Below are 17,206 nucleotides of genomic sequence, written 5' to 3'. Positions count from 1 at the left end.
ATTCCTACCTTAAACTTTTAACCTCGTACAATACGTATTATAAGACGTATAAAAGTATCGCCTCATTGATTCTCTTAATATACGGTATATGCTGTACAAAATCTGTCAAATACTGAATTGACATCACATGTATAATTCCTACCTTAAACTTTTAACCTCGTACAATACGTTTTATAAGACGTATAAAAGTATCGCCTCATTGATTCTCTTAATATACAGTATATGCTGTACAAAATCTGTCAAATATTGAATTTACATCACATGTATAATTCCTACCTTAAACTTTTAACCTCGTACAATACGTTTTATAAGACGTATAAAAGTATCGCCTCATTGATTCTCTTAATATACGGTATATGCTATACAAAATCTGTCAAATACTGAATTGACATCACATGCATAATTCCTACCTTAAACTTTTAACCTCGTACAATACGTATTATAAGACGTATAAAAGTATCGCCTCATTGATTCTCTTAATATACGGTATATGCTGTACAAAATCTGTCAAATACTGAATTGACATCACATGTATAATTCCCACCTTAAACTTTTAACCACGTGCAATACGTTTTATAAGACGTATAAAAGTATCGCCTCATTGATTCTCTTAATATACGGTGTATGCTGTACAAAATCTGTCAAATACTGAATTGACATCACATGCATAATTCCTACCTTAAACTTTTAACCTCGTACAATACGTATTATAAGACGTATAAAAGTATCGCCTCATTGATTCTCTTAATATACGGTATATGCTGTACAAAATCTGTCAAATACTGAATTGACATCACATGTATAATTCCTACCTTAAACTTTTAACCTCGTACAATACGTTTTATAAGACGTATAAAAGTATCGCCTCATTGATTCTCTTAATATACAGTATATGCTGTACAAAATCTGTCAAATATTGAATTTACATCACATGTATAATTCCTACCTTAAACTTTTAACCTCGTACAATACGTTTTATAAGACGTATAAAAGTATCGCCTCATTGATTCTCTTAATATACGGTATATGCTATACAAAATCTGTCAAATACTTAATTGACATCACATGTATAATTCCTACCTTAAACTTTTAACCTCGTACAATACGTTTTATAAGATGTATAAAAGTATCGCCTCCTTGATTCTCTTAATATACGGTATATGCTGTACAAAATCTGTCAAATACACAATTGACAACACATGTATAGTTCTACCTTAAACTTTTAACATTATACAATACGTAATATAAGATGTAACTTATAAAAGTCTTGCCTCATAGATTCTCTTAACTTATTGAATATACTGTACAAAACTTTGTAAATACAAAAATGACCTCAAATGCATAATTCCTACCTTAAACTTTCAAACTCATAGAATACGTATTATAAGATGTACAAAAGTTTCGCTTCATTGATTCTTTTAACATACGGTATATTCTATACAAAATCTGTTACATACACAATTGATGTCACATGTATAATTCCTGCCCTAAATATTTATCCTTGTACAATGCGTATTATAAAACGTATACAAGTATTCCCTCATTGGTTCTATTAAAATACTGTATATTCTGTACAAAATCTATTAAAAACACAATTCACTTCACTTGTGTAATTCCTATTTTAAACGTTTAACCTCATACAATACGTATTATAAGATGTGTAAAAGTATTGCCTCAATGAATCTCTTAACATGTTGTTGAGTGGTTGAGTGGGAGAGAAGGCCTGATGGCCTTAACTCTGCCAGGGAAAATAAAACTATTATTATATTCTGTACATAATATGTCACATAGCCTACATAATTGTCATCACATGTATAATTCCTACCTTAAACTTTTAACCTAGTCATTACGTATTATGATATGTATAAAAGTATCGCCTCATTGATAATGTTATCATACTGTATATTCTGTACAATATCTGTTAAAAACACAATTCAAATCACTTGTATAATTCCTATCTTCAACGTTTAACCTCTTACAATACATATTATAAGATGTAGAAATGTATCTCATCATTGATTCTCATAACATACTGCATATTCTATACAAAATATGTGAAATACACTATTGACAACAAATGTTTAATTCCTACCATAAACTTTTAACTTCGCACAATACCTATTATATGATGTGTAAAAATATCGCCTCAATGATTCTCTTAACATACTGTATATTATGTACAAAATCTGTCAAATAAATAATTGTCATCACATGTACAGTTCCTACTGTAATCTTTTAACCCCATACAATGCTTATTATAAGGTGGATAAAAGTATCGCCTAATAGATTCTGTTAACATTCCATATACTGTGTACAAAATCTGTCAAATACGCAATTGACATCTCATGTATAATTCGTATCTTAAACTTTTAACCTCGTGCCATATGTATTATAAACTGTATAAATGTATGGCCTCATTGATTATTTTAACATACTGTACGTCTGGCCGCGAAACCAGATGGCCCGGGTTCGATTCCCGGTTTGGGCTAGTTATCTGGTTGAGGTTTTTTTCCGGGGTTTTCCCCTCAACCCAATACGAGCAAATGCTGGGTAACTTTCGGTGCTGGACCCCGGATTCATTACACCGGCATTATCACCTTCATCTCATTCAGACGCTAAATAACCTTAGATGTTGATAAAGTGTCGTAAAATAACCTAATAAAATGAAAATAAAAACATACTGTATATTCTGTACAAAATATGTCAAATATACAATTGACATCACATGTATAATTCCTACCTTAAACATTTTTACCGCGTACAATTCATATTATGAGATACCGGTATATAAAAGTATAGACTCATTGATTCTCTTAACACACTGTATATTCTCTACAAAATCTGTCAAATACACAATTGACATTAAATGTATAATTCCTACCTTAAACTTTTAACCTCTTACAATACGTATTATAACTTATAATTTATAAGATGTACAAAAGTATCGGCTCATTGATTCTGTTAACATACTGTATATTCTGTACAAAATTTTTAAATACACAATTGATGTCACATGTATAATTCCAATCCTAAACAAATTTTATCCTCGTACAAACCATATTATAAGATGTATAACAGTATCTCCTCATTTATTCTCTTAACATACTGTAATTCTGTATAAAAACTCTCAAATACACAATTGACATCACATGTATAATTCCTACCTTGAACTTTAAACTTTATAAAATACGTATTATAAGATGTGTAAAAGTATCGCTTCATTGATTCTGTTATCATACTGTATATTCTGTACAAAATCTGCCAAATATACAATTGATATCACATGTGTAATTCCTACCTTAAACTTTTATCCTCTTAAAATATATGTTATAAGATGTGGAAAAACCGCCTCCTTGATTCCCTTAACATACAGTATATTATTCTGTACAAAATCTGTTAATTGAATAATTGTCATCACATGTATCATTCCTACCTTACTTACTTACAAATGGCTTTTAAGGAACCCGAAGGTTCATTGCCGCCCTCACATAAGCCCGCCAGCGGTCCCTATCCTGTGCAAGATTAATCCAGTCTCTATCATCATACCCCACCTCCCTCAAATCCATTTTAATATTATCCTCCCATCTACGTCTCGGCCTCCCTAAAGGTCTTTTTCCCTCCGGTCTCCCAACTAACACTCTATATGCATTTCTGGATTCGCCCATACGTGCTACATGCCCTGCCCATCTCAAACGTCTGGATTTAATGTTCCTAATTATGTCAGGTGAAGAATACAATGCGTGCAGTTCTGTGTTGTGTAACTTTCTCCATTCTCCTGTAACTTCATCCCGCTTAGCCCCAAATATTTTCCTTAGCACCTTATTCTCAAACACCCTGAACCTATGTTCCTCTCTCAGAGTGAGAGTCCAAGTTTCACAACCATACAGAAGAACTGGTAATATAACTGTTTTATAAATTCTAACTTTCAGATTTTTGGACAGCAGACTGGATGATAAGAGCTTCTCAACCGAATAATAACACGCATTTCCCTTATTTATTCTGCGTTTAATTTCCTCCCGAGTGTCATTTATATTTGATACTGTTGCTCCAAGATATTTGAATTTTTCCACCTCTTCGAAGGATAAATCTCCAATTTTTATATTTCCATTTCGTAGAATATTCTGGTCACGAGACATAATCATATACTTTGTCTTTTCGCGATTTACTTCCAAACCGATCGCTCTACTTGCTTCAAGTAAAATTTCCGTGTTTTCCCTAATCGTTTGTGTATTTTCTCCTAACATATTCACGTCATCCGCATAGACAAGAAGCTGATGTAACCCGTTCAATTCCAAACCCTGCCTGTTATCCTGAACTTTCCTAATGGCATATTCTAGAGCAAAGTTAAAAAGTAAAGGTGATAGTGCATCTCCCTGCTTTAGCCCGCAGTGAATTGGAAAAGCATCAGATAGAAACTGACCTATACGGACTCTGCTGTATGTTTCACTGACCTTAAACTTCTAAATTTGTACAATACGTATTACAAAATGAATAAAAGTATCGCCTCATTGATTCTATTTACATTCAGTATATTCTGTAAAAAATCTGTAAAATACGCAATTGACATCACATGTATAATTCGTACCTTAAAGTTTTAACCTCGTGCCATATGTATTATAAGCTGTATAAAAGTATCGTCTCATTGATTCTGTTGACATACTGTATATTCTATACAAAATCTGTCAAAAACACAATTGACATCACATGTATAATTCGTAACTTAAACTTTTAACCTCATGCCATAAGTATTATAAGCTGTATAAATGTATCGCTCCATTAATTCTCTTAACATACTGTATATTCTGTACAAAATCTGTCAAATACACAATTGACTTCACATGTATAATTCCTACCTTAAACTTTTAACATAGTACAATACGTATTATAAGATGTATAAAGGTACCGCCTCATTGACCTTGTTAACATACTGTATATTGTGTACAAAATCTGTTAAATACACAATTGACATCACATGTATAATTCCTAACTAAAACTATTAATCTCGTGCAATACGTATTATAAGATGTGAAAAAGTATCGCGTCATTAATTCTCTTAACATACTGTATATTCTGTACAAAATTTATCAAATACACAAATGACATCGCATGCATATTTCCTACCTTAAACTTTTAACCTCGTACAATACGTATTATAAGAATGTACAAAAGTATGGCTTCTTTGATTCCCTTCACATACTGTATATTCTGTACAAAATCTGTTAAATACACAATTGATGTCACATGCATATTTCCTACCCTAAACATATATCCTCATACAATACGTACGAGGCGCATCCAGAAAGCAAGTTTCTCTATTTTTGTTTAAAAAGGACACAAATTTTCAGGAAAACAGTTATTTACAACAGGTACAGCAATGTTTCAGCTATTTTTCAACATAGCAACCATCAGAATTGAGACACTTGTATCGTGGGATCAACTTTTGTATCACTCTGTCGTAGAACTCTGCCGCCTGCGGATGGAACCGGCGTGTGACAGACGTCTTCAGCTCTTCGTCTTTGCCAAAACGCTCACCGGAGGATAGGAATTTCTTGAGGTGCAAGAAATCATGAAAATCGCTGGGAGCAAGATCAGGACCGTAGGGTGGATGATCAAACAACTCCCAGCCTAATTCCGTCAAAACAGCTGCTGTGCGCCGAGCCGTATGTGGACGAGCATTGTCATGGAGGAGCACAACACCTGCAGTAAGCATTCCACGCCTCTTGTTTTGAATGGCACGTCGCAATTTTCGCAGTGTTTCACAGTAACGGTCAGAGTTCACTGTTTCACCTCTTGGAAGGAAGTCAATGAGCAGAATGCCCTTCCTGTCCCAGAACACCGTGTTCATCACTTTCCGTACCGACAGCGTCTGTTTGAATTTTGTCCTGACCGGAGATCCACTATGCAGCCAATGCATTGACTGCTGCTTGGTTTCCGGGGTGAAGTGCGAAATCCAAGTCTCATCGCCCGTGACGATCCTGTCGAGGAACTCGTCGCCGTCATCGTGATACCGTTGCAGAAATGTCAGTGCTGCTCCTAAATGTTACATTTTGTGTTCTGGTGTCATGTTTTTCGGCACCCACCTGGCACACACTTTTTTGAACAGCAGGTGCTTATTGACAATCTCATGCAACAAGGATCGCGATATCTGCGGAAAATGGCTGCTCAGCTCCATAATCGTGAAGCTACGGTTCTCCATGATGCACTGCCGCACCAGCTCAACACGATCATCATTGATGAGGGACGGTCGCCCACTGCGCTCTTCATCATGGACACTTTGACGACCTTCGGAAATCTCCCTACACCAGCGACGCACCATCTGTTTACTCATGATGTTCGGCACATAGACCTGACAGAGCTGCCGATAAATTTCAATTGGCGCAATGCTTTGTTCATTAAAGAACTTTATCACCGACCGAACCTCGCAGGCGGCGGGAGAAGGAATAAGAGCTTCCATTTCGGACCACTGCTGCCACGCTACTGGCACCAGGCGGGACCTGTCCGGCTGGCATATGATTGATACGTCATAGATCTGTAACGCATGCGCAATTGACACGGCTTATTACGTTTACTTTCAAGGGAAAAAAATCGGGAAACTTACTTTCTGGATGCGCCTCGTATTATAAGAAGTATAAAAGTATTCTCTCATTGTTTCTATTATGATACTGTGTATTCTGTACAAAATCTGTTAAAAACACAATTGAAATCACATGTATAATTCCTATCTTAAACGTTTAACCTCGTACAATACGTATTATGAGTTGTAGAAATGTATCCCCTCATTGATTCTCTTAACATACTGTATGTTCTGTACAAAATCTGTCAAATACACAATTGACATCACATGTATAGTTCCTAGCTTAAACTTTTAACCCCATACAATACGTATAATAAGATGTGTAAAAGTATCGCCTCATTGATAATGTTAACATACTGTACATTCATCTGTAAAATACACAATTGACATCACATGTATAATCCCTACCTTAAACTTTTAACCTCGTGCAATACGTATTATAAGATGTGTAAAAGTATCGCCTCATTGATTGTGTTTACATACTGTATATCTGTACAAAATCTGTCAAATATACAATTGACATCACATGTATAATTCCTACCTTAAACTTTTAACCTCGTGCAATACGTATTATACGATGTGTTAAAGTATCGCCTCATTGATTGTGTTTACATACTGTATATTCTGTACAAAATCTGTCAAATACACAATTGTCATCACATGTATAATTCCTATCTTATACTAGGTGCAAAGGTATAAATTTTCAAATATTGTAACTTACTACTCAATATCATAATCATTAATGCTATTGAAAACTTCTGTACCATGCCTTCCATGCTCTGGCACAACGTTCTGTACATTTTTTAATTTTTTTTTCTATCTCAATAGCATATCCAATTTTTGGAAAGAAGAAATAAACACTTCTATCAGCAATTTCCTTTCTTAGAAAGGTCATATCATGTCACCATCTATACTGTCACTTCTGCTAATAAAAAATCTAATCCGCTTTTTTGTTCGTAATTTTACAATGGCAAAATGATTTTCATTTAGTTATTCATTTATTTTTCAATTTGCTATGTCTGCTCCATTGTCTTCTTATCCATTTTGTTTCCCTTTTCCTTTGCCTGTTTACTCATCTTCATTTTTCATCATCTTCGTCTTCTTCTTGAAGTGTCAGGTAATGTGGAAGTAGGAACTAAATCCTGAGAGACTGCAGATCTTTACATTAGGACGGTCGTTTGTCGTTCTGGGCAAAAACTATTGCAAGAAAAATCTAACACGATTTTTCCTTCAGTAGAAAAACATTTATCTTCAGAAACCCATTTCTTTAATAAATGAAGAGTCCACTGCAAAAATGATGGATGTCATTTGGAATACATTTTGCAGGAGAAGCAATTGAAAGTTTGAAATGCTTAGCGCTCAAAGCTTAACTGTGATTTTCCGATCATTACTGGACAATGACTATCAGTGTTAATGCTATATAACTCTGTATGTACATTCTATATGTCTTAAGCTATGCATTGACAGTCTTGGTTCATTTTCGACAAGAAAGTGACATCCATCATTCTTGCAGTGGACTCTTCAAATATTTTCTGCTGCTTTTTTCTTTCGACATGTCGGCGGTTAAACTTTTAAGCAGATCGAGCCTGTGAAGGTTCTTCGCTTGACTGTGCAGAAAAACTTGTTGAAATTAAAATTTACACTTCATTGTCGCAGTTTTAAATACATTCAGTTTTGCTTCTATGAGAGCTGAGAGCACTGGGAGCATTGTCTTCGCAGGAATTTCATGACCTCAATAATACTCGACTTATTGTCGCAGTTGTCTAAATACATTCATTTTTGGTACTACGAAATCAGAGTAAAAGTCTATTGGAAATTACATACAAATGCGTAACATTACATTCAATTGCGAAATTGTTTTATTTCAGATGAATGGCATAACTTAAAATACAGACAAGGAGCGCAGGAGATCAAAATATTTCAGCAGCTCTGTTTCAGAGCAAGGCATGTACAGCACATATTAACACTGTCTTATACATGAGAAAGCTGCGTGAGAGTAAAACTGAATATAGTGAAATATAACGAATTGCTACGTAAAGAATAGTACATTATGCAACGAGCCTTTAATGGTAGTAATTAAGACGCGAGTATGTTTGTTTATGAAACAAGCGCAAGCGAGTTTCATAATTTTCATACGAGCGTCTTAATTACCATTATAGGCAAGTTTCATACGACTTTTTATGCTCGACCATATTTCTGACTTGAAATTATTCATAAGTATTCATGTTATGGTTATGTAAGCGAGGAGCGGAACTGACCTGAATTGTGAGATGTGCGCAATCGCGAAAGTATTGATTTTTTCCGACGCACGAATGTCATTGACCTTGATATAATCTAGAGAATAACAAGTTTTTTTTTAAATTTAGATATACAGAATAAAGAAATATAATTACAAAACAAACAAGAGAAATAGAAATAAAATAATACAAGCAATATAAAAAGAAGATGCAGTAGTATTAACAAAATTTGAGACCGAATGAGCAGCGCTCGTGCTCGGTCGCAGTTCAGATATAATATTAAAATAAAATAATATTAATAATAATAATAAATAAATAAAATAGGAACTAAAATATAATTACAGCGGCAATTGCAACATGAACATTAGTCTTGATATAACCTGGAAATTGATTTAGAATTGAAAAACGAGATGAAAAATTGAATTTATTTGAATATTATTTACAATTAACACTAATTATTATAGTAACAGAACATAACCGTCTGCGACAGTATTGGATTTCCAGCCTCCGTGACTTTTCGCTAATCGTCTTTCGATTGCATATCCGAGAATAATCGATACTTGCGGTTTTATAATGGTACAATGGTGATTTCTTTTTGGCTGAACAACTGAATTATAATGAATAGGTGTACCCGTACTTTAATGAGGTGCATTAAAGTGCTACTACCAGGTGTATAATTACTACATTTCGGCATGGTCGAGTATAAAATAATATAGAATACAATTCGGAAAAGGAAATGTAAATATTTAAGTCCTAAATTGCAAACAATTTTGATAGGCGATCTAGTTATAAAAATTCGTGGGAATAATTTGCTGTGAGCGGAAAATAGTAGATTTTATGAAAGTCGTTCATTCTCAACGCAGATTTTTTTTTTTTTGTTTCATATTTAAAATTTAGAATCAAATATCATTTCGTGGCGGTAACCGCGATAAAAATGCAACAACAGAGACAGATAATTAATAACACACAAAATGTGTAACTTTGAAGAATAAATAAGGTGTTTGACGACATTAAGATATATGCTTCATATGCGGAGACTAAGAGGAAGGCGGGGAATAGGAAAGACTGGAGAATGTTGCGTTTATAGTGAGAGACTTAAGGCTGGTTCACAATAAACCGGGAACGAGAACGAGAATGAAAACGAGAAGCAGAGGACGTGAATATGAATTTTTTTTATTCACAATAAACCGAGAACGTAGACGACTATGCATATCGATATGCATGTCAATAACAATATATAAAGTCGATATTACGCATTCTGATATTATTTGTGTATAATTGACCAATGGCGTTCTCTCATGAGTACAAGGCAGCCAACATAAACACAGGTTAACCAACTTCGAAATTTCAACTGAAACATTTCATTAGGTACGGTATTATAAATATGCCCATGAATATTTATTATAACAAGCTATTTTAAGTCTAACATAACGTAAAATAATTAGAGAAGAAACATTTGTAATAGAACAAAAATGAACACAACAGTAGTTATTGAATTGAAGCATGAATATGTATTGTGTAATATAACCAATACGGTAATAAAATATTATTCATTTAAGATCGGTGTTCAAAGATGCAACTATTGAAAGCCACGTATTCCCCTTCATTTTCTCATCTTTATACGAGGCGCGCCGCTTACCGTAAACGTGAGGATTTTCCTCAACACTCAAAATTAGAATCTCATCAAATAAAACTTGCTCCATGATGCACAGCACAGAACAAAATAATGCATAGGTTATGTCACGGTCTTCTTACTACAAAATATACGACGACAAAATAGCTTTTAGATGGCAATAGAATGAACCTAGTGGGCTGTGATCGGAAACGTGAACGCCAAAGTTGAAACTTGGCCAACTCTCCGTTCCCAATCCTGGGCTCCGGTAAGCTTTTCGTTAATTGTGAATGCTCACATTTAAATGTACACATTTTAACAATTTTACCGTTTTCGTTTTCGTTCAGATTCTCGTTTCCGGTTTATTGTGAACCAGCCTTTACTGTTCTGTACATTTTCGTGAAAGTTAAAAAGTTTTCTAATTCAAAATTACGTTATGTACCAAATGGCAGATATAACATTGTCTTCGAGGACGAGAACACGGTCGTATTTGCATCTTGTATGAGGTTTCGAACTCCCAAAAGAGAAACAGGTTGGAAGAACGACAGTTTAGCACGTTGTAATATTCCTGCTGGTATGCAACGAGTTCTGTAACTGCAATAAAATGACTCCTGCAGAGAGAGATGTCGTGAAGCCCATGGGCTGAGCTCTTTGAAGGCAGTAGTAACCTGGCCAACATCATAAATTAGTTCTCTCGGACTGTGGGGAAGTTGCGATGATTTCCTCTTGCTTGTCATGATTGTTTCGGCATCTACTGTAATTAGAAAGTTCGTAAGTCCAATCGCGTGCGGTTTTGAAAGCTACGTACATCCTTATTGGAAAGTTCATAAAATAATTCACAATAAAATAAATTTTATATTTTGTAATAAATAGTTTCAAGAATTTGAAAACACTTTACCCGTTTCACCTAGGTTACAAAGTTCGAGTTTCTTGATAATTCTGGCAGGATATTGATACCGCTTAAGACTAAGATAACAGAAGATATAATGATGATGATGATGATGATGATGATAATGATAATAAAACCCACATTATAACAGTTTGATTTCTGTCGGCCTGGTTGGCACAGTTGGTATAGCGCTGCCTTCTATGCTGAGGTTGCGGGTTCGATTCCGGGCTAGGTCGATGGCATTTAAGTGTGCTTAAATGCGACAGGTTCATGTCAGTAGATTGACTAGCATATAAAAGAACTCCTGTGGGACAAAATTCCGGCTCACGGGCGACACTTATATAACCTCGGCAGTTGCGAGCGTCGTTAAATAAAACATAATATATATAATTGATCTTCAATGGAACTTATGGGGTAAAGACCGTTTGAATAATACTACTAGCCTAGTTGAGTTTTACAAGACTAAACCTCAGCAATAATATCCACAACTACACAGGCTGGCTGTGAAAATGATTGCTATGTTTGGCTCAACCTTTATAATTGTGAGCAACTTTACTGTTTTCTATAACCAACTTTAATAAAGGCAGACATCGAACATCTGTAAGTGATGTTTCATTACGAGCAGTACTGTTCTTTTCAGCTGCCAGCAACATAAAACCCCGTTTTAATGTACTGATAAATAAAAATATAACAAAATAATATTGTACATTTAAGTAGCTATAGAATTTCTATTATATATTTCTGTAAAATAAATATTTCTTTATTAATTAATAATAGTCCACGATAGTTCTGTAAATACTGAACGGGAATTCATTTCATGAACACTCGTACTAGTACTTCCTTTTGTGTTCATTTTGTACGAGGTCACCCCTTCTTCCAGTCCACTCTTATACAGAGCTGTGAGCCGGCTCGGAGAGTGCAAACCTTGTGCAGGCGTGCTATACATAGTATTGCAGATTCCATTAAGAACTCCATTTGAAAATGTATCGAAAATTCTTTCACTGGAGTGATCGGAGGGGAGATTTCATCTTATATAAGAGTATATGAAGTCCTAACAAAGAACTTAGAAGTATTCTATACACTTAAGCTTTTAAATGCTCCATATTCCCAACTGCTTTGCTTATAGCCTACTATGAAAGTGTGGCGAACAACAACTTCGTATGCTTTAGTCGTACTTAACATATTCATCGCCATATGCTGTGTGTTATTGTATTCAAGGAAAAGCATGAGCCAACTGGCGAGTTCATTTCTGTTGATTGCGAAATGGAAGCAACATGTGGTCTTCTGCCTCAAGGTCTTCAAGTAATTACTATTCTATATTACTTTATTTGACTCTTAGTTTCATTGATTGAATCGTCTATGTTGTTCAGAATAAAAACGACACGAATTAGAAATAAATTATAATGTCTTTATTAGAATTGAGGCGGTAGCCGGAAAAAGGGCCCATAAGCAAAAGTCACTTTTTGAGAAAACAAAAATTGAAAGACATATTTATGTAATACGATTTGAATGCACTTTTATCAAAATAACAATTTGCATACTGTTACAATAATATTTGTCTACAAGTTTTTATTAAACAATACATTGCGACTTTAATAGTGTTATAAATATATATATTTTTATTTGAGCATTGTATAGGCCCTTTTTCCAGAGAACAAGTTTATTTTATCAAAATACTTTCAAACTTAAAGGTATATAACATTTTTTTTAACAAATTTTAACATTTTTAAAGTGTCGACCTAATAATTTTAAGTTTTTAACAAAGTGTTAACGTGAACTAGAATCAATTAAATACTTTCAATATGATTATATTTTAGCAGAAATTAAACATCAGCACTGAACAGGGCACATTAGAGAGGTTTACAAGTTCATAATAATTTTAGCAAAATTATATTTTTTACATACATGTCGTAGTTACGTCATAAATTGCATCGAATACGTGAAATTAAATAATATCTGTTGGGTACAGAATACAAATTACAGGTTATTTAGTCTTAATCTAGAATGGATTCACACTCACTTTAAAGTTTATCTTCTATCTTCAGAGTGCAGTTTACACTTTAGTGCTCATCCTGGATGGACTCACACTCACTTTGAGGATCATCTTCACTCATGTTTGCTGAATTTCATAACTACGAAAGGATGGATCTGTTCATTCAATTAGCTATCCTGCTCTCTGTTTACAAGATATTGAAACGAAAGTACGTAAGCAAATAGATTTTAAAACGGAGAATCGAATTAAACATTCTCCCGATAGGGCCAATAGATCTATGGGTCCATTTTCCGGCTACTGCCTCAGTTATCATCATAATAATCGTCTTTCTTCAAGGACTCGGTCCTTCGTAACCAATTTACCAACTAACACCAGACATTCACAACCTTTGGTCTATTCCACAAAGGTATGGTGTTGTACATTACAAGTAAATTCTTTAGTAAGTACTAAAATACTACAGTTTCTGTTCCACAAAATACTTTTCTACAGTAGTATTTTACCACTCCATACTTACAAATTACCAGTGAGTTTTCATGATTGTGTTCACAAAATTACTAGTATTTGTAACTTACTAGTGAACTGTCAAGTGTTCTCTACCAATGAAAGGAGACTAATACATGTATGTACTAATGCGGTTTAAATATGTTTATTTCATAATATTAAGATATTTTTTGACAAATATGTCGTACAGAATACCTTTTCTTGCTTCTATTTCCTTCTCTCTCTTTTGACACCATTTCAATAATTTTGTAGTGTTTGAAATTTCGTAACAATTAAGTTTCGCGAGTGAACATCGTTATTAGCGACACCTATTGGCTAATATGGGAAACTATCACGGAGTATTATGCGGGAATCGAGGAAGAACATGAAGTTGATAATAAGGAAGTAATTGTTTTCAATATTAAAGAAGTAAACTAAAATAAATATCATTGCAGGGTTACGAAATTCATAGAACATTACAGCACTATGAATCTTTGCTATATAATCTACCTTAAAATACAGTAAATTACGATTAAAGAGACAAACACAACGTAATTCGACGAATGAAATGCGAAAATAAAGAGCTGTATAATGTTATGACCAGGCTTCGGTCCTGGGCACAGAAACGCATGAAGTTCAGAACGCATGGCCAATAGTGTTGTGTTGGTCGAGTGAAGTGGGAGATGGAGCGCGCCGTTACTTTTTGTCTCAACATGTAAACAGTCCGTCACAGTACGGCACAAAATATATTTCACCCTGTACAGATGTAGTATATACAGTACACTCCTAGTGTAGACAATAAATGTCTACCATTAAAGTATTAACGTGAGTTGTAACCTTCAATCAGGTGTCCCTACGCTGAAGCCTGTTACACGTACCGCAGCCAAGCAGCAATACTCACAACGGTAATGCACATTACGGACCCACCTGTGCTGCTGCAGTCACCTTTCCACACGGGTCATGACGTCATTTATACTCCGTGTACTCTAAACCTCATACTGGTTACTCTGTGTCCCTAGGCCGAAGCCCAGTTATGACGTAGTATGTTTATTGATATGACGTCACTTGTAGCGATTCATTGGTAAAGTACGAAACACTATAATTCTTTCGTGAAACACAAAGATACAACTCTAAACTTTACAACATGGGTATTCAAACGCCTATAGAACCAGGAGATATTGCACGTCAAGCATGCTCTGCTAAGGTCAATAACTTTCCATATAAAATAGGAAAAACGACCTTAAAGAATATGCGCTGCGGGTCGCTTACACCAGGGTTTACCTCGTACGAGTTAGAATATTGGACATCTATGCTTTACAACATTTTCCATTAATGTACAACACCATACCTTTGTGGAATAGGCCCCTAGTCACGTGATTAAAGTTGCAGCACTTGCTACCAAGCTGACAATAACAGATATTTCATTATGTTCTTTCATTAATAACTAAAAAAGTAAGAATTTTCGGACATATATTTATATGAACGTTTTTTTCTTCTTTTGGTGTGAGGAACATCCCCCCCCCCAAGGTTTGTCAAAGTATTTCTGAAACACCCTGTATAAATTTATGTTAGAATAGAATGCTGGAAGGAACGTAAGTAAAGTGTGGAACTAACAGACGGTCGATATTTGAGACCAATAAGATGAAATTGACTGTTTGGAGTTAAGTTAATAGCGGGAATAGAAGAGTTATTAGTTAAACAGACTGCCGAGATTGCATACCAATTATTGTAGGTAAATGTAATAGAAGTTATGGTGAAACCCGTATACAGAAATGTGGTGATACACCATAACTGGTATAAATGTTGATTACAATACAATACAACTGCACGCATTGTATTCTTCACCTGACATTAGAAACATTAAATCCAGACATTTGAGATGGGCAGGGCATGTAGCACGTATGGGCGAATCCAGAAATAGAATGTTAGTTAGGAGGCCGGAGGGAAAAAGACCTTTGGGGAGGCCGAGACGTAGATGGGAAGATAATATTAAAATGGATTGGTGAGAGGTTGGATATGATGATAGAGACTGGATTAATCTTGCTCAGGATAGAGACCAATGGCGGTCTTATGTGAGGGCGGCAATGAACCTTTAGTTTCCTTAAAAGCCAATAAGTAAGTAAGTCAATATAAATAAATAAAAAATAAAAAAACAAGTAACTAACTAACTTGCTAACTAACTAACTAGCAAAGTAAATAAATAAATAAGTAAGTAAATATGTAAATAAGTAAGTAAATATGTAAACAAGTAAGTAAATATGTAGTAAATAAGTAAGTAAATATGTAGTAAATAAGTAAATATGTAGTAAATAAGTAAGTAAATATGTAAATAAGTAAGTAAATATGTAAATAAGTAAGTAAATATGTAAATAGGTAAATAAGTAAGTAAATATGTAAATAGGTAAATAAGTAAGTAAATATGTAAATAAGTAAGTAAATATGTAAATAAGTAAGTAAATATGTAAATAAGTAAGTAAATAAATGAATAAATAAATAAATAAATAAATAAATAAATAAATAAATAAATAAATAAATAAATAAATAAATCAAGAAGGCTATTGTGTTATACTTGTAACTTTGTTTTTCGTAAAACAAGAACAACACGCCTTTCAGTTGATAACCGCATCACTTTGCCCTCAGGATGCGAGACTGCGGCTACACTCAAGGACGGTCACGGGTTTTCTTTTGTGATTATACTTCACTCCCACACAGGAATGCCGGAATAGCAGCTGGGCCATGGTTGCTTCTACCCTAACCCTTAACGATCCAAATTAATTATATTCACATTCTCCACAGTCCCTCATTAATGTTAGATGGGGCCGTTCAGAGTTGATCCCTGGCGAAATTATTCAACGCTGCAAAATCTTACAGTGTACAATATCTACAGTAAATCGCCATGTCACATTCTCTTTTTCATATGTATGACACTCGATTCTTTTAACGGACAACTTTCAACCCTATTTCTCTCCGAAATAATAATTGCAAATATATCGATTCCTTCCCCACCAAAAGTAAGCGGCTGTATTTAAACACATCTATTCCCTCCCATAAAAGTCTTTCTTTCCATTACAGGCCTCTAATTCTATAATGTAAATGCAAATAAGACGAACACCATGGTCATAGCAAGAAAAATAAAGAAAGTAAACTTGCGAATTCTAAATGAGGCAGCAGAGCAAGTAGACAGCTTCATATACTTAGGGTTTACTATAAACAGTAACATGAGCTGCGTTCACACCTGTGGAGTACTGGTCAGCGCGTCTGGCCGCGAAACCAGGTGGCCCGGGTTCGAATCCCGGTCGGGGCAAGTTACTTGGTTGAGGTTTTTTCCGGGGTTTTCCCTCAACCCAATACGAGCAAATGCTGGGTAACTTTCGGTGCTGGACCCCGGACTCATTTCACCGGCATTATCACCATTTCATTC

This window comes from Periplaneta americana, chromosome 5 (assembly GCF_040183065.1).
Source record: "Periplaneta americana isolate PAMFEO1 chromosome 5, P.americana_PAMFEO1_priV1, whole genome shotgun sequence".
Classification (NCBI taxonomy): Eukaryota; Metazoa; Arthropoda; class Insecta; order Blattodea; family Blattidae; genus Periplaneta; species Periplaneta americana.
The sequence above is the reverse complement of the archived record's forward strand: the minus strand, read 5'-3'. Positions refer to the sequence as shown.